Raw genomic sequence first — 19,869 nt, forward strand, 5'->3', positions numbered from 1 at the left:
TGGCAACTACCGATCACCAACTTCAATATAATAAAAATGTAGTTACAACTTCGGATAGTAATGAGCTGAGTACAAGGATCACTGAGTGTCTAGGTGTTTGAGAGTTGTGTCGTTTGTCGTGTGTGTTCTTCCGAATGAAGAAGAGTGGTACTTATACATGTGTGGGTGACCTATTTTAGGTAAAATGACTAGATATCAGCTCATTACCCCTTTAGAAATAAAGATAATCTAGCCTAAATTGCTGCCCATAGATCAAGCCATGTTTCCATATCTCGTACAACGTCTATCTTTGATTTAGCTCTTGCCATATTTGTGAAGACGCGTCCCTGGATCATGATCTTTAGAGCATATCCTGCTAGATGTTCCTGCAAAACAATATTGTAGTAAGCGAAGGTGACCGTTAGTATAAGGATCACCATAACGTTCCATGATCCTGATCTTGAAGTCCGGCTGAGGATCACTGCCTGCCAAAGAAACAAGGATCACTGGTTAGGATCACGTATAAGGATCACTTATAGTAAAAATCCAGCCCTAACAGCTCACACCTTTGCTGCTCCATCACCACCATCTTCTCCACCCTGATCCTTGTCAGCATCACCGCCCTCCAGCATTGGGATCTCCTCAGCTTCGTCCTCATCCTCCAGCTCTGCCAATCTTGCCTTCCAACCCTCCACGTCCCATGAGCTTTTGTCAAAGGCAAGATCCTGAGCCTCCGCAGCCATCTGAAGTTGTATCTTGTACATGGCAATTGCGGCAGAGACCTTGGCATCCTGGGTGATCTCCTGCTTCTCGCCATCCATGTCGATCAGCCTTTGAGCAGCCTCATCCTTTGTAGCCCGGAGTTCCTTCTCAAGATCGGCTATCTTGAGATCCTTCAATACGCCCATTTGTTGGAGGTCGGCGATTTGGCTTTCCTGATCCTCGACATGGCCAAGGTAGGTCTCAATCTCAGCAAGTTTCTGCAAAAGAGAAAAAAAGGTAAGTTCAGGATCAGGTGATCCTCAAAGAAGCAGGATATACAGGCAGAATACACAAGCAGGATATTCGAGAAGGATAACCAACAGGGGCAATGATCCTTACCTCATTGACATAGTCGAGAAACTGTTGGCGGATCAGGGGAAATCCTTGGAGATCCTCAGAAGTCTTTCTCTTCTTCCCCTTACCCCTAACAGGTGCTTTAGGGGCCGAAGCAGAGGGACTGGCAACAGAAGTCTTCTTTCTTGAAGACTTGACAGTGGCAAGTTCATCAATCCCGAACTTAGAGGCAGACTTAGTAGACTTCCCAGCGCCTACACAATCAAAACAAGATAAGTCTCCTAACTAATTTAACATTTTTGCATAGAACTTACTTTTTGGTAAGGATACTTACTTGACATTGTGGCAGATGCGGAGGATACTTCTTGTGAATCTTGGATGGTGACTTGAAAACTTCTGGTCTCAGGATCAAGCTTTTTGAAAGCTAAAACTCTCTCTCTTGCAGCAGGGGTTAACTTGAGATGAGCAATGGAGATAGCTGCACAAAGGACAAAAAAGACATTAGTGATCCTCATCATAAGAGACAAGTCTGATGGTGATCCTTCCAGGATCCTCTATCCTACCATGGGTGGCCCACTCCTTGGGCAGATCCTTCCCATTAGGGATGGTATCCCTCCTTACAAAGAAGAAACGACGCTTCCAGTTTGTATCATTTTTGGTAACCTTTAAAACAGGGTGATCCTCCCCGGCCTTCCGTTTCAGCAAGTATCGATAGGAACCAAACGTGGTAAGATCATAAAGCTCGGCCAGCTCTGCCATCCCTAAATCAATCCCCTCCTGCTCGATGACCCTCTCGAAGGTATACAAGACCCTCCAGATCATCGGCATAGCCTGGATATAAGATATGCCGGTCAAAGAAAAGAAAGATTGGGTGAAGGCCGGAAAAGGATACGAATATCCTATGGTAAACGGAGTTGCAGGAAAGGCCACCCAGGCGTAAGAAACAGAGTCACTCAAAGCAGTGGATGTGAATGACTTGAAAACAGCATCCGCTGGAAAACAATGACGAATCCTATCTACATGAGCATCGGTAAAGCAGCATCTCTCCGTAGGAGAGTCCTTAATGATCCCTTGGCTTCTCAGGGGACTGCTCTTCTTGTGATCCTTATGGGGAGAATTTCGGAGCAACATACTCGTGGCAGAACAAAAACAGAGCAAGAGCAGAAAAAACAAAGCAGGAAAAGGAAGAAAGAAAGGAAGAGAATACCTGATCAATCTTCGGTGGAGGTTATAAAGGGAGTATATCCTGAATTTAAATAACAAATCGATCCTTACCCTATCTCCTATTTATAATCATGATTTGCAGGGATGTCACTTCAGTGACGTAATGATCGCAACGGCTAGTCCGGTTATAACGGCTAGTTATCCGAGTTGTCCGTTGAAGATAAGATCAGAACAAAATATAACTCATTAATTTACAATAAACTCCTTATATTTTGGGGGCAATTGTTAGGGCTGGATTTTTACAATACATGATCCTCACGTGTGATCCTAACCAGTGATCCTTGTTTCTTTGGCAGATAGTGATCCTCAGCAGAGTTCCAGGATCAGGATCACGGACCATCATAGGATCCTCATGCTAACAGTTGCTTTCGTTGAATTTAATGTTGTTTTGCAGGACATCTAGCAGGATCCGCTCTTAAGCATCACAATCACAGGACGCGTCTTTACAACTATAGCATGTGCTTAATCGGAGATGGACGTTGTGAAGGATATGGAAACTTGGCATGATTTAAGGGCGATAATTTAGGCTAGATTTACTTTTGTTTCTAAAGGGGTAATGAGCTGATTATTAGTCTTTTTACCTAAAATAGGTCACCTACACTTGTATATATAACACTCTTCCCCATTCGGAAGAACACACAACACAATTCTCACACGCTTAGACACTCGAAACTATAGTGATCCTTGTACCCAGCTCATTATCATCCGAAGTTGTAACTATTTTTCTTATATTAAAGTTTGGTGATCGGTAGTTGCCATCACCCGAGGTTTTTTATGCCGGAGATCATACATTGATCAAGGGCTTTTTCCTCGTGTAAATCATTGTGTCTTTGCATATTTCATAGTGAAAGTGATCCTTTACTTTTTCAACAAACCAAGCATCATACCCCGTTTACATAGAGTTTGGTTGCATTATCCTTTGTGTGATTTTTGACCAAAACAGCTGGGATTCTGGGATAATGGATGGACCAGTGGAAGCAATGGTCTGCATTGGAATAAAATCTCCTTGATGGACATCTAGGCTTCCTGTTTGCAAACTCTTTAGGGATCCTGGCAACTGGAAGGATCCTGGTATCTGAGACGATCCTGGAACGAAGGAGGATCCTTGAACCTGGGATGATCCTGGAACAAAGGAGGATCCTTGAACCTGGGATGATCCCGGAACGAAGGAGGATCCTTGAACCTGGGATGATCCTGGGACCAAGGAGGATCCTAAGCTCATGAAGGATCCCAAATGCTGGGCGTAGGATCCCGCCGGTTGGAAATATGATCCTGATGCCTGAGTCATTGTTGCTGGGCTGAAATGCACTCCTCTTGATCCACCCATATATTGTATGTCTGGGACCTCTGTTGGCTGAGAAGTAATCATTGGAGAATCAAAATTCAAAGATTTGGGCATTAGTGGGGAATGATCCTCTGCCGTTTTCTTTTGCCTTTTGAGATCTCCGATTTCTCTGAGGATCCTGTCATTAGTTTCATCCTGCTGCTGCATACGATCCCTCATCTGCAAAATCAAAGTAAATATATCACTAGTACTGGGAACAGAAGAAGTTAGAGCAGAAGATGATGATTTAGAGGAGATAGAAGTTGGTCTCTTCTCAGCATTTTTCTGAGATCCAGCTGGTGGTGGAGGCAAAGGTGGAATGCCAGTAGATGAATTGACTGCCGACATCGCTGTGGATGTATTCTTCAATGATGAAGCCATGTAACTCTTTGAAATGATTTCGAACAGAAAGTTTTCTTATAAATGAAGCACCAATTGCCCCACGGTGGGCGCCAAACTGTTTTGGTCAAAAATCACACAAGGATAATGCAACCAAACTCTAAGTAAACGGGGAATGATGCTTGGTTTGTTGAAAAAGTAAAGGATCACTTTAGTAAGAAATATGCAAGTGACACAAGGATTTATACGAGGAAAAAGCCCTTGATCAATGTATGATCTCCGGCATAAAAAACCTCGTGTGATGGCAACTACCGATCACCAAACTTTTATATAAGAAAAATGGTTACAACTTCGGATGATAATGAGCTGAGTACAGGGATCACTATAGTTTCGAGTGTCTAAGCGTGTGAGAATTGTGTTGTTGTTTTTTCCGAATGGGGAAGAGTGTTATATATACAAGTGTGAGTGGCCTATTTTAGGTAAAAAGACTAATAATCAGCTCATTACCCCTTTAGAAATAAAAGTAAATCTAGCCTAAATTATCGCCCTTAAATCATGCCAAGTTTCTATATCCTTCACAACGTTCATCTCTGATTAAGCATATGCCAAAGTTGTAAAGACGCGTCCCTTGATTGTGATGCTAAGAGCGAATCCTGCTAGACATTCCTGCAAATTGACATTTAAGTTTAATGAAAGCAACTGTTATCATGAGGATCCTATGATGGTCCGTGATCCTGATTCTGGAACTCTGCTGAGGATCACTATCTGCCAAAGAAACAAGGATCACTGGTTAGGATCACATGTAAGGATCATGTATTATAAAAATCCAGCCCTAACAGTGATCAACAGGAGGCTAAGAACTGCTACACCTCGTCAATGAAACCAGCCTCAAAGTCAAGGGAGCAATAGCAATCAAAGCATCCTCCAAGAGATGTCTTGGAGGCAACAGAGCAGGATGTAGTAGAAATCCTTATGGATCCTGATGATCCTGAATCTAAAATTTACATAGGATCAGGGATCCTTGGCGAAATGAAAGAAGACCTAATATCCTTCCTCAAAAGGAGAAAGACTACCTTTGCATGGAAACACGAAGATATGACAGGTATATCTAAAGATATAATCACTCACAAACTTGGCATTGACAGGTCGTTCAAACCAATCCATCAAAAGAGGAGAAAGTTTGCACCAGAAAGAAATGCCATTATCCAGGAAGAGGTAGAAAAGTTACTCCGAGCAGGTATGATTAGGGAGGTCAAGTATCCAAGATGGTTAGCCAATGTGGTTGTAGTACAAAAGAAAAACGGAAAGTGGAGGGTGTGTGTCGATTTTACAGATTTAAATAAGGCATGTCCCAAGGATCCTTTCCCATTACCCCACATTGACTCCATGGTGGATGCAACCGTGGGTCATGAACTGTTAACTTTTATGGATGCTTCATCTGGATTTCAGCAAATTCAGATGGAACCATCTGATCAAGAGGATACAACTTTTATGACTCCAACTGGTATATACTGTTATATTGCTATGTCGTTTGGACTAAGAAATGCAGGTGCAACTTATCAAAGGCTAGTGAATATGATGTTCAAGGATCAGATTGGACACACTATGGAAGTTTATATAGACGACATGGTGGTTAAATCTAAAAAAGCTGAGGATCACCTGAGAGACTTGGAGGAAGCGTTCAATATCCTTGATAAATATAATATGAAACTTAATCCTTCCAAGTGTCACTTTGGTGTTAAAGCAGGTAAATTCTTAGGGTATATGGTGACAAAGAGGGGCATTGAAGCCAGTCCAGAGCAAATCAAAGCTATAGTAAACATCAAGTCCCCTGCCAATGCTAAGGATGTTCAAAGGTTAACAGGCAGGATTGCAGCTTTAAACAGATTCATATCAAAATCCTCAGAGAAATGTAAAGAATTCTACGATATTTTGAGGAAGAACAAAAAGTTTGATTGGACTGAAAAGCATGAAAATGCTCTCAAAGCTCTCAAGGATTACCTGTCCTCGGCCCCTGCCTTGATGAAGCCAGAAAAAGGAGATGTATTATCCTTATATCTGGCGGTATCCTCAAAAGCAGTAAGTGTTGTCCTTGTTAAGGATCACGAAGGTACACAACATCCTGTTTACTATGTAAGTAAGAGTTTGCTTGATGCTGAGTCCAGGTATTCTCATTTGGAAAAACTTATTCTTGCTTTAATCATGGCATCAACTAAATTAAGACATTATTTTGAAACTCATGCAACTATTGTTAAAACTAATTTTCCAATTAAGAATGTTCTCAGGAAACCTGAAATGTCAGGAAGGATGGCTAAGTGGGCAGTGAAGCTCAGTGCTTATGATTTAAGATATGAGCCTAGGACAACCATTAAATCCCAAACCTTAGCTGACTTTGTGGCAGATTTCAGTAGTGACTTGCAAAGGGAAGCCGAGTTAGAAGTCCAACAGCTAGAGGAAACTAAGGATCATTGGATACTCTATACTGATGGATCCTCGAATGTCAAAGGAACAGGGCTTGGAATACTACTAAAATCGCCACAGGGGGACATAATACCCCACTCTATAGCTTGTGAGTTCCAAACTACTAACAATGAGGCTGAATATGAAGCCTTGATAGCTGGTTTGCAAATTGCCAAGCATATGAGGATCAGGTATCTTGAGGTACATGTAGATTCATTATTAATCACCAATCACTTTAATGGATCATATGTTGTTAAAGGTGAAAAGCTAACCAAATATTTGGAGATAGTCAAAGAATTGGCACTCTCTTTTGTTTCCTTTAATTTGACACAGGTACCAAGGGAAGAAAATACAGAAGCTGATGCATTCGCTAATTTAGGATCATCTTTGAAGATCCCAGAGGATATAAGTATCCCCATTATCCACATCCTGACCCCTGCTATTGAGGATCATGTGGCTATGGAGATAGGAGAGGATTCTGCAATTATCCCTAGTAATGATACTCAATCTCATTCAGGATCATGGATCCTCCCAATCATGAGATACATACAACATGGATAGATTCCTACAGGAGAAAACCCTAGGGCTTTCAGAGCTAAGGTATCCCAATTCACAATATTAAATAATATGTTGTATAAACGATCTCTTGCAGGACCGTACTTGAGATGCATTGAGGATCCTGAAATCCAAGAAGTGTTAAAAGACTTCCATGAAGGAGATTGTGGAAATCACACTGGGGGCAGGGAATTATTCTCAAGGATCCTGAGGACAGGGTACTATTGGCCAACTATGAAGAGAGATGCTGTGGAGTATGCCAAGAAATGTGATCCTTGTCAGAGACATAGTAATATCCTTCATCAACCGGCTGAATTCTTGCATCCTATATCCTCCTCTTGGCCATTTATGAGATGGGGAATGGATATAGTTGGTAAGCTTCCTAAGGCACCTAGTGGAAAAGTGTTCATGCTTGCTATGACTGATTATTTCTTTAAGTGGATAGAGGCTGAAGCCTTTGCCCAAGTCAGAGAAAAGGAAGTTATATCCTTTATTAAAAGAAACATTATTACTATATTTGGTATTCCTTCTGAAATTATATGTGACAATGGTTCCTAATTTATTGGGAGTAGAACTACTAACTTTTGTGACAGCTGAGGGATTAAGATGTTAACATCAACACCAGTCTACCCACAAGCTAATGGTCAGGCAGAATCATCTAACAAGATCATCATCAACAACTTGAAAAAGAAGCTTGGGTCCAAGAAAGGAAAATGGGCAGAAGAACTACCTTAAGTGCTTTGGGCTGATAGGACAACCCCTAAGAATGCTACTGGCCAAACGCCATTCTCTTTGGTATTTGGGGCAGAATCAGTGATCCCTACAGAAATGGTGGTTCCAACTGCAAGAACAAGCATTCGTGATCCTGAAGAAAATGATGGAAACTTGGTTCAAGATCTGGATACTATAGAAGAAATTAGGGATTTGGCAAGGATAAGGATGGCCAGTTATCAGCAGAGGATGGCTGGAGCATACAACAAAAATGTCAGGATCAGGAAGTTCCAAGTTGGTGATATGGTACTAAGGAAAGCGTTTCAGAATACCACCAATCCTGCTGATGGAAAGCTGGCACCAAAGTGGGAAGGTCCTTACTTGATTGAAGCCGAGGCAGGAAAGGGGGCATATCGATTGCTAACAATGGAAGGTGATTTGCTACCAAGAGCCTGGAATGCTGTCCATTTGAAGAAATACCTCATGTGACAAGGATTTGTGATCCTCACCAGATGAGTATCCTTGAAGGATTCCTACAGAATAGATGATCCTCATTATGGTAACATTCTAATCCCAAACCATTTCATTCTTTTATTTTCTCATATAAGGATAGGGATCCTGCATCCTTATCCTCCTTTCACTTAATGCTGAGTTTTGAAGGTTCAGGTATCCTTAGCAAAGGGTTGATTATCCACGGAAGTATCCAGTTATATGGGCTTGACCCCAGTTGTTTGGGCTTGACCCCAGTTTCGCCAGTAGCGCACGATGATCCTGGTGCAGTTCATGGCAATGGGACCAGTACTCGTTTTAGGGGCTGACAATTTCATTGTACTGGCTGTACCCAGGATCCTACGTATAATGGTAGACGTACCATACATCTGTTCCTAAGGTTTCTAACGTTTTCACGTTAGCTAAGGTTTTGGCATTTTCATGTCACTAAGTTTGGATAGTCGCCAGTAAGGGCCATACTCCAGTTTACACACGATCCTTTGGGCTTGTCCCCAGTTATCCTTTGGGCTTGTCCCCAGTATATTGGGCTTGTCCCCAGAATTGTTGGGCTTGTCCCCAGTTACTAACTTGTCTTATATGTTGGCTTAGTCCCAAGTTATGTTCTATTTCAGGTTGTCGAAGTTAAACAACTAAGGATCCTTGATCCTTATCTCTTACTAAGGTTTGTCTTATGGTTATCCTGATTATAACATTAAGGGTTAGGATCCTAACTTGGATTCTCAGGTATGATCCTTAACTTTTTTGATTTTATTCATTGTTCATTTGAATAACCCTTATACTTTGACAACTGAACTTATGATCCTTAAAATATACTACTTTTTGGAAATTTTCGACTATAGGACATTTGATCTTAGATCATATCCTAGAGTTTTTAAGCTTCATTTATTTAACTTTTCTTATTTAGACAAGTATATATCAAAACAATCAAAAAATTTAAAGGATACACAAGGATAACGTCACAGGATAAGTTAAAAGTTAAAATTTTATTTATTAACAAAATATTTAACCCTTTAAGGTTGTCAAAATTGCCAACTCATGCTTCTACCAGCAAAACGTGGCCCGTCCACATGGGTTGGCAAAGGGTGTCCATTGTTCATGCGGTCATAGCAGTGCAGGAAATAAAAGTCGGCAGGATAACAAGTGGCTTCATCCCCCAAACAGAGGATCCCTCCACCACCTATTATCCTACCTATTGTCCAAAGGATCCTTCATCCTTAAACCTAAAGCTATTGTTCAAAGTACAGACCATCATTGTTTAAAACATCACAACCAAAAAACCACTACCAAATTTAAAAAATGGGCTCCGGCTATGTCTAGAAGTGTCCATCATCGCCCATTCATGCAGCCTACACCTTCGCTGCATCATCCTCATCTGCTCCACTAGCTTCTCCACCATGATCCTTTCCACTGCCTCCAGCCTCGATAGCCAAAACCTCCTCAGCCTCCTCTTCCTCATCCAGCTCAGCCAGCCTTGCCTTCTAGCCCTCAACATCCCAGTTCCTTCTATCGAAGTCAGGATCCTGAGCTTCCTGGGCCATCTTCAGTTTGGTCTTGTACATGGCAATAGCAGCGGAGACCTTGGCACCTTCCATGAGCTCATGCTTCTCATAGTCAGTATTGATCAGGACTTTAGCTGTCTGGGTCTTGGCGTCTTGGAGGGCTTTTTCAAGATCGGCAATCTTATGATCCTTGAGCACTGCAACTTGTTGAAGGTCTGCATACTTCTTATCCAGCTCTTCAACCCTCCCAACGTAGTCTTCGATCTCAGCAAATTTCTGCAAAAAAGATAGAGCACAGTTCAAGATCGTGTGATCCTTAAGTCAGCAGGATATATAAGCAGGGACAGTGATCCTTACATCATTGAAGTATTCAAGGAACTGGTGGCGGATCAAGGGCAGGCCTTGCAGATCCTCAACCTCAGAGGTTTTTCTTTTCTTGCCACCCCTTCCTTTGGTGGGTGCCTTGGGGATCGAAGCAGTTGGGCTGGCAGGGAGCTTCTTTTTGGAGGATCGTACAGTGTCCAGATCGGTGACGCTGAACTTGGAGGCAGATTTTGAAGTTTTTCCAGCACCTACATATTCGAAACAAATAAGTATCCTTATTTTTATTTAATCATTTAGTCACACACAAATACAAATACTTACTTGACATGGTGACTGATCCTTAGGAGACTTCTTGTGAATATTGGGTGTTTGCTTTGAATGATCTTGTCGCAGGGTCAAGCCTTCGAAAAGCAAGAAGCCTTTCTCTTGTTGCAGGAGTTTTGAACAGGTGTGAAACAGAAATAGCTGCACAAAAGGATGAAAACATGTTAGTGATCCTGGTCAGAAGCAAGTTTTCATCTAGTGATCCTTTTAAGGATCCTCTGTCCTACCATGAGTGGTCCATTTGCTAGGCAAACCCTTTCCGTCAGGAATGGAATCCCTTCTGATGAAGAAGAATCTCTGTTTCCAGTTGGTGTCGTTTTTGGTAGCTTTAAAGATGGGATGTTCTTCACCCGGCTTGTGTTTGAGAAGGTACCGGTGAGATCCATGGCTGACAAGGTCATACATTTCAGAAAGCTCTGGCATTCCTAGATCGATACCATGTTGCTCAATGATCCTCTCAAGGGTGATCAAAACCCTCCAGACCATGGGCATCGCTTGGATGAAAGAAATGCCGGTAAGAGAGAAAAAGGATTGGGTAAAGGCTGGAAAAGGATAGATGTATCCTATGCTGAATGGGGTGACGGGAAAGGCAATCTAGGTTTCAGAAGAATAATCACTCAAAATGGTGGGATCAAACGGTTTGAAAACAGTGTTCGCCGGAAAACAATGGCGAATTCTATCAATTTGTGCATCGGTGAAGCAACAGCGTTCTTTAACGGAATCTTTGATGATCCCTTGGCTCTTCAAGGGGATGTCCTTCTTGTGATCCTTGCCCGGTGAGGATCGGAGCATCATTTTTGTTGTGATGGTGGTAAAGAAAGAAAAACAGAACAAGAAGATGAAGAGAGAAAGGAGAGAGGAGTACCTGAATAAGTCTTCTGATGAGGATTTAAAGAGAAAACGCTCGAATTTAAATGCCCTCTAGCTCTTATCTCTAACTGCCATTTATAATGATGATTTTGCAGGATAAGTCACCTCAGTGACGTCAGGATCTCAACGGCTAGTCCGCATATAACGGCTAGTTTGGTGAATGGTTCGTTGCGGATAGGGACGACAAAATATAACTCATTATTTACAATATTACTCCTTATATTTTGGGGGCAATTGTTAGGGGTGGATTCACCTATGATCAGTGATCCTCATTTAATGATTGGATGTGGTGATCCTTATTTCTGCTTCAGACAGTGATCCTCAGGAGGGTTGCAGGATCAGGATCATGGTAAGGATCCTTATTCTAACGGTTGTCTACTTTGAATATGTTGTTGTTTTGCAGGAGTACGAGCTTGGACTTGGTCTTGACGAGATTCCTGGAGCATGTTTTGGTCAAAAATCAGACAAGGATAATGCAACCAAACTCTCTGTCACGGGGTTTGATGCTTGAATTGGTAAACAACAATGAGGATCACCCAGAAATGTATTGCACAAGTGACACAAATATTTATACGAGGAAAAAGCCCTTGATCAATGAATGATCTCCGGCATAAAAAACCTCGGGTGATGGAAACTACCGATCACCAACTCAAATTAAACAATAATTCTATACAACTTCGGATGATAGCGAGCTAGGTACAAGGATCACTATAGTGTATCGTGTAGAAATGTATGAAAATTGCTAAGTGTTTTGCTGTAAACTGATGAGTGCAGTTGTACGAGTGTGTGTAGCCAAAATTAGCCAAGTGTTCTAAAAACTAGCTCGCTACCCTTTTAAAAATAGAAGTTAACTATGCTAACTAACATCCCACAATTCATGCAAGCCTTCCCACGACTCCATAACGTCCATTTTCAGTCAAGCACGTGCGGAATAACCGTGCAATATTCTTCAGGAACGTTGCCAAGACCAAGTCCAAGCTGTTACTCCTGCAAAACAACACTGAATTCAAAGTGAACAATCGTTAGTATAAGGATCCTTAGGATGATCCATGATCCTGATCCTGAAGCACTTCTGAGGATCACTATCTGTCACAGAAGTAAGGGTCACTAAACAGGATAACACATGAGGATCACAGGTCATTAGGAAATCCTCCCCTAACAATTGCCCCCAAAATATAAGGAGTAATTATGTAAAATAAATGAGTTATATTTTGTTGATCTTATCCGCAACTAACTAACGGATATATAGCCGTTTAAATCGAACTATCCGTTGCAATCCTGACGTCACAGAAGTGACTACCCTGCAAGATCATGATTATAAATAGGAGTTAGAGATAGGATCAATTTGCATTTAAATCTTAGAGAAACTCCCTTTATATTCTCATCTGAAGATCAATCAGGTATTCTCTTTTCCTCTTCTTCCTTCTCTTACTCTGTTTTACTTCTTTTATCATCATCTTGCCGAAAATGTTGCTCCGAAACTCTCCCGCTAAGGATCACCAGAAAAACAGCCCACTGAAAAGTCAAGGAATCATCAAAGATTCCGCAAAAGAACGCTGTTATTTCACTGATCCACAGATCGATAGAATCCGCTATTGCTTCCCAGCGAACACCGTGTTTAAATCCTTTGATCCCACTGCTCTGAGTGATCATGTTTCTGAAAATTGGGTTGCCTTTCCTGTTACCCCGTTCACCATAGGCTATACCTATCCTTTTCCGGCCTTTACCCAATCCTTCTTCTCTCTTACTGACATTTCTTATATCCAAGCTATGCCAATGATCTGGAGGGTTTTGTGTACCCTTGAGAGGATCATTGAGCAGGAGGGGATTGACCTAGGAATGTCAGAGCTGGCCGAGATGTATGATCTCACTACCTTTGGATCCCACCGATACTTGTTCAAACGTAAGCCTGGTGAAGAACACCCAATTTTTAAAGCCACCAAGAACGACACCAACTGGAAACGGCATTTCTTCTTCGTCAAAAGAGATTCTATCCCCAATGGAAAGGATCCACCATGTCAAAGGCACAGGGCTTGGAATACTACTAAAATCGCCACAGGGGGACATAATACCCCACTCTATAGCTTGTGAGTTCCAAACTACTAACAATGAGGCTGAATATGAAGCCTTAATAGCTGGTTTGCAAATTGCTAAGCATATGAAGATCAGGTATCTTGAGGTACATGTAGATTCATTGTTAATCACTAATCACTTTAATGGATCCTATGCTGTTAAAGGTGAAAAGCTAACCAAATATTTGGAGATAGTCAAAGAATTGGCACTCTCTTTTGTTTCTTTTAGTTTGACACAGGTACCAAGGGAAGAAAATACAGAAGCTGATGCATTGGCTAATTTAGGATCATCTTTGAAGATCCCAGAGGACATCGAGATCCCTATTATTCATATCCTAACTCCTGCTATAGAGGATCATGCGGCTATGGAAATAGGAGAGGATTCTGCAATTATCCCTAGTGAGGATACTCAATCTCATTCAGGATCATAGATCCTCCCGATCATGAGATACTTACAACATGGAGATATTCCTACAGGAGAAAACCCTAGGGCTTTCAAAATTAAGGTATCTCAATTCACAATTTTAAATAATATGTTGTATAAACGATCTCTTGCAGGACCATATTTAAGATGCATAGAGGATCCTGAAATCCAAGAAGTTTTAAAAGACTTCCATGAAGGAGATTGTGGAAACCACACTGGGGGCAGGGCATTATTCTTAAGGATCCTGAGGATAGTATACTATTGGCCAACTATGAAGAGAGATGTTGTGGAGTATGCTAAGAAGTGTGATCCTTGTCAGAGACACAGCAATATCTTTCATCAACCAGCTGAATTTTTGCATTCTATATCCTCCTCTTGGCCATTTATGAGATGGGGTATGGATATAGTTGGTAAGCTCCCTAAGGCACCTGGTGGAAAAGTGTTCATGCTTGCTATGACTGATTACTTCTCCAAGTGGATAGAGGCTGAAGCTTTTGCCCAAGTCAGAGAAAAGGAAGTTATATCCTTCACTAAAAGAAATATTATAACTAGATTTGGTATTCCTTCTGAAATTATATGTGATAATGGTTCCCAATTTATTGGGGGCAGAACTACTAACTTTTGTGACAGTTGGGGGATTAAGATGATAACATCAACACCAGTCCACCCACAAGCTAATGGTTAGGCAGAATCATCCAATAAGATCATCATCAACAATTTGAAGAAGAAGCTTGGATCCAAGAAAGGGAAATGGGCAGAAGAGTTACCTTATGTGCTTTGGGCTGATAGGACAACCCCCAAGAATGCTACAGGCTAGACTCCATTCTCTTTGGTATTTGGGGCAGAATCAGTGATCTTGCAGGGTAGTCACTTCTGTGACGTCAGGATTGCAACGGATAGTACGATTTAAATGGCTATATATCCGTTAGTTAGTTGCGGATAAGATCAACAAAATATAACTCATTTATTTTACATAATTACTCCTTATATTTTGGGGGCAATTGTTAGGGGAGGATATCCTAATGACCTGTGATTCTCATGTGTTATCCTGTTTAGTGACCCTTACTTCTGTGACAGATAGTGATCCTCAGAAGTGCTTCAGGATCAGGATCATGGATCACCCTAAGGATCCTTATACTAACGATTGTTCACTTTGAATTCAGTGTTGTTTTGCAGGAGTAACAGCTTGGACTTGGTCTTGGCAACGTTCCTGAAGAATATTCCACGGTTATTCCGCACGTGCTTGACTGAAAATGGACGTTATGGAGTCGTGGGAAGGCTTGCATGAATTGCGGGATGTTAGTTAGCATAGTTAACTTCTATTTTTAAAGGGGTAGCGAGCTAGTTTTTAGAACACTTGGCTAATTTTGGCTACACACACTCGTACAACTGCACTCATCAGTTTACAGCAAAACACTTAGCAATTTTCATACATTTCTACACGATACGCTATAGTGATCCTTGTACCTAGCTCGCTATCATCCGAAGTTGTATAGAATTATTGTTTAATTTGAGTTGGTGATCGGTAGTTTCCATCACCCGAGGTTTTTTATGCCGGAGATCATTCATTGATCAAGAGCTTTTTCTTCGTATAAATATTTGTGTCACTTGTGCAATACATTTCTGGGTGATCCTCATTGTTGTTTACCAATTCAAGCATCATACCCCGTGACAGAGAGTTTGGTTGCATTATCCTTGTCTGATTTTTGACCAAAACAGAGCATATTCGTTATTTCTTCTGCACGTGCTTGACCAATATGGACGTTATGGAGTTCGTGGGGGACTTGCATGAAATGCGGATAGTTAGTTAGCTTAGATATTTTCCATTTTTTAGGGGATAGCGAGCTAATTTTAGAACACTTGGCTATTTTTGGCTAAACACACACACTGCAAACCGCTCTCTTTAGCTCGTTACCATTCACTTGGTGATTACACATTTCCATACACTTTACACTGTAGTGATCCTTGTAACTAGCTCGCTATCATCCGAAATTGTAACACATTTCTTGTTTAATTTGAGTTGGTGATCGGTAGTTTCCATCACCCGAGGTTTTTTATGCCGGAGATCATTTATTGATCAAGGGCTTTTTCCTCGTATAAATCTTGGTGTCATTTGTTCATTACATTTTAAAGTGATCGTTCATATCGTTCAATAATTCAAGCATCATTCCCCGTATCATAAAGTTAGGTTGCATTATCATTGCTTGATTTTTTGACCAAAACAGAAAGCATACATGAAAAATAAAGAGGGAAGAAACAACAATAGATGTAGCTAAAAAAGTTTAATGTTGTTACCCATTCATTATGTATCAAAATCATCTGGCATGGATTTCATCAGCAAAACCGTGGACCATCCATCCAGGCCGGACAGGGCTATCTAACAGTTAAAGTGTCTATGCAGAAATTAAAATGCAGGAAGGTTAATAGCGAACGGTGTAGAAGGATTCATCCTCCATAAACAGAAGGATCTTCTGATCTTTAAAGACACTTGAGGAGTTATCTCTAACTCTATATTTTGCAATGATGATTATAGCAGGTCTTATCGGTAACGACAAGCAGTGTAACGACTAGTTACCAGCAGCAACGGCTAGTCCGCTTCTAACGGAAATATGACAGCTGTGAATCCTTATCACAACTGCCATACTGGGGGCAATTGTTAGGGCATGGATTTTATGCTAAGGATCATCTATCCTGAGACTGGGCATGGATCACGGATCCTTAACAGATAATGTAGGGAGTCTGAGGATCAAGGATCCTTAGTATTGTTTATGTTTTTAACATTGATATGCAGATAATGGACGTAGTGGACTAAGGGGTTGTTTGGTAGCCTCTGAATGGTCATTAAGAGGCTACCTCTTAATGGAACCATTAAGAATTTTACCAATGAGAAAGTAGAAGAATGTGACATGTGATGATTTACCATTCAGAGGTTACCTCTTAACCATTCAGACTTGAGGTTACCTCTTATTCATTCAGAGGTTTTAAAGCATTAAGAGGTAGCATCTGAATGGTCATTAAGAGGCTACCAAACAGCCCCTAAATCTTAGCTGGAATTTCTGGGAATATTCGTTCTTTATGCTGCATGTGCTAATTCCATTAACGGTTATGAGAGTGGACATGATCTTCCTAGAAAATAGGACTTTTTGTTAGCTTATTTATTTTAGGGGGTATTGAGCTGATAGAACACATCTTTTTTCAACACAACACCTCTGCTACTCGCTCTCTCTCTCACACACACACACACTAGAATTCATTGTAACAAGCTCAATATCATCCAAATTTGTAACCTTTTTTGTGCAATATAGTTGGTGATCGGTAGTTTCCATTACCCAAGGTTTCTTATGCCGGAGATCATTCATTGATCAAGGGTTTTTTCCTCGTATAAATCCTTGTGTTCATCATTGTTTACATTTCATACTTGTTCATACATTTGAGCAACACAATACGCACTCAACCTCACAAAAATCAGATTTGGTTACATTATCCTTGTGTGGTTTTTGACCAAAACAATACGACATGATAAATTTTTAAAAATATTTTTTGTTTAGAAAATAAAAGAATTCTTTTATTAAACTTTGTTAAAACTATAATTAAATGTATACAAAAATTTGTAAAAAAAAAAAACCAAAGCAATACGACCCGTATTAGTCCAGATTAGGTATAGGTCCTGTATGAGCATATATAGGTGTAGTAAATGTCCCGTGTATGTATCGCATCTACACCCTAATACGACACTTACAGACACTAAACATGAGAATACCAAACGTCATTAACACGACCCGTACTGTTAATATATGCCATAATATGGAACATATTGACAATATACGTCATAATACGACATTTAATGACAAAATATGCCAAGTATACGTTAAAATACGCCGAAATACGTTAAAATAACCTAAAAATAGGTTAAAATAAGCTAAAATACGTCAGAATACGCTCAAATATGTCAAAATACTCTAAAATACACAATAATACGATAAAATACGTCAAAATACGCAAAAATACGTCAAAATATGCAACTAATGATATTTCCACACGCGTATACATATAACACGGCACTATACAATACAATTGGATTTCAAACAAAACTGTACGTAATCATAGAATACGATAATCGCACGCAACCGAACTTATTGAAGGTATACGTCATAAAATGACAAAATATGCGAAAGTTCGTCAAAAAACGACACGTATACGCGTCGAACCGAGGAAAACACGATAAAAACAAATTTTCTGATTATGCTATATACGATCGTATAGGCCTATGTTGTATCGTATAGCAGATTAATACGTATCGTATAGGCCTATATAATGCGTATTAACCTCTGAATTTCTCAAAAATATCCCTGAATTTATCAAAAACAGGGGTACTTCAGTAATTTCAAGGATATAATACGCATCGTACATGTTTATACGATGCGTATCAGATGGTTTGATACGATGCGTATGGCCCTATACGCATCGTATTGATTCAAAATTCATGTTTTTTTTCTGTTTTATAAAGTATAAAAAATGTTTTATATCTTAGTTTTTTTAAATGTTTTACTTATAAGTAGAAATAAAAAAAAAGTGTAGTATATAATATGGTTGTAACATAGATAGTATAGTATAATAAACATGTACCAAACCTATACGCATGATAAATTTTTAAAAATGTTTTTTGTTTAAAAAATAAAAGAATTCTTTTATTGAACATTGTTAAAACTATGATTAAATGCTTACAAAAATATGTAAAAAAAAGTGTAGTATATAATACGGTTATAACATAGATAGTATAGTATAATAAACATGTACCAAACCTATACGACATGATAAATTTTTGAAAATGTTTTTTGTTTATAAAATAAAAGAATTATTTTATTAAACTTTTTTAAAACTATGATTAAATATATACAAAAATTTGTAAAAAAAATAAAAAAACAAAGGAATACGACCCGTATAGGCCTATACGATGTGTATTGAAAAAGTCAGCCACCCGACAAGAACTGACACATGCAGATTTGACTTTTGACTTTTGAACCAATACGCATCGTATAGGCCTATACGATACGTATTGAAAAAATAAGGTGTGCAGATAAACAAAAGGGGTGTGCCAATAGATTCTCCCTTTTCGAATCCATCGTAGTTTTTTTTTTTAAGAAACGGAAACAATTATTTGATTAAAAAATATAATGGGTAAAATAAATTTTAATAGAAAAGGAATTAGATAAAAGGGAATTTCTAGGATATCTAAATTACATATTTGTGTAAGATTTTTTAATTAGTATAATGATTAGTTTGCCTAGAACTTTCGGGGCCAAACCGTAAACTTCCACTAAAGTAATATAAGTAGTTATTCAAAGTAAGTAATTGTAACAAGGGAAAAGATCAAATAGGAAGTTAATTTTCGCTAGGAAGGATAGGAAGTCATAGGATTATGACATGTGGCAAATTTTAAAATAAAGAGAAAGGGTATTTTAGTCAATCCAACTCCTTCTTCTTCCTTTTTCAAAACCCAGTAAATTCAAAAACCTACCATTTTCAAAACCCACCATCTTCAACTATTTCTTCACTTTCCATCTCAATAATCACTACATTATAGTGCGATTTTCATCACCAATCAATGATTCAGAACCCGATCAACGTGTTCTTCAGCTTTTTTTGAAGAAAACCCAGTTTAATTTCATAAAAAAAATCTCTGTGTTTCCGGTGATTTTGGAGATAATCACTCGATTCGTTCGATTCGAGTGTTGATAAGTGTTTCTATCATTCAAATTTCGTCAATTGATGAAGAAATCGGCTTCAATCCATGTAAGAAATTATTTAATTTCATTTTCATGATCTGGGTTTTTGATTTAGTCATTGCGTTTTACGATCTTTGCGGGGGTCCGGGGGCGGCAGCCCCTGGTAGCGGGGTCCCAGGGGCGGCAGCCTCTGGCGGGGTCCAAGGGGCAGAGCCTCTGGCTGGGGTTGAGCTGCTGTACTAAAAACGCATCAGAAAAATTAATTTTCCATAAATTGGCTCATTTCGAAGACAGTAATTCATAGACAATTCAGACAGTTCACAGTGACAGACAGTTTTATGTGTCCATTGCGTTTTAGAAATAAGAGAGTTTTATGTGGTTTCTGGCTATTGCGTTTTAGAAAAAAACACATCTTTAAGTGTTTTTAGTCATTGCATTTTAGGTAAAACACATTTTTTAGGTGTTTTCAGTC

The sequence above is a fragment of the Helianthus annuus genome, chromosome 1 (assembly GCF_002127325.2).
Source record: "Helianthus annuus cultivar XRQ/B chromosome 1, HanXRQr2.0-SUNRISE, whole genome shotgun sequence".
Taxonomy (NCBI): Eukaryota; Viridiplantae; Streptophyta; class Magnoliopsida; order Asterales; family Asteraceae; genus Helianthus; species Helianthus annuus.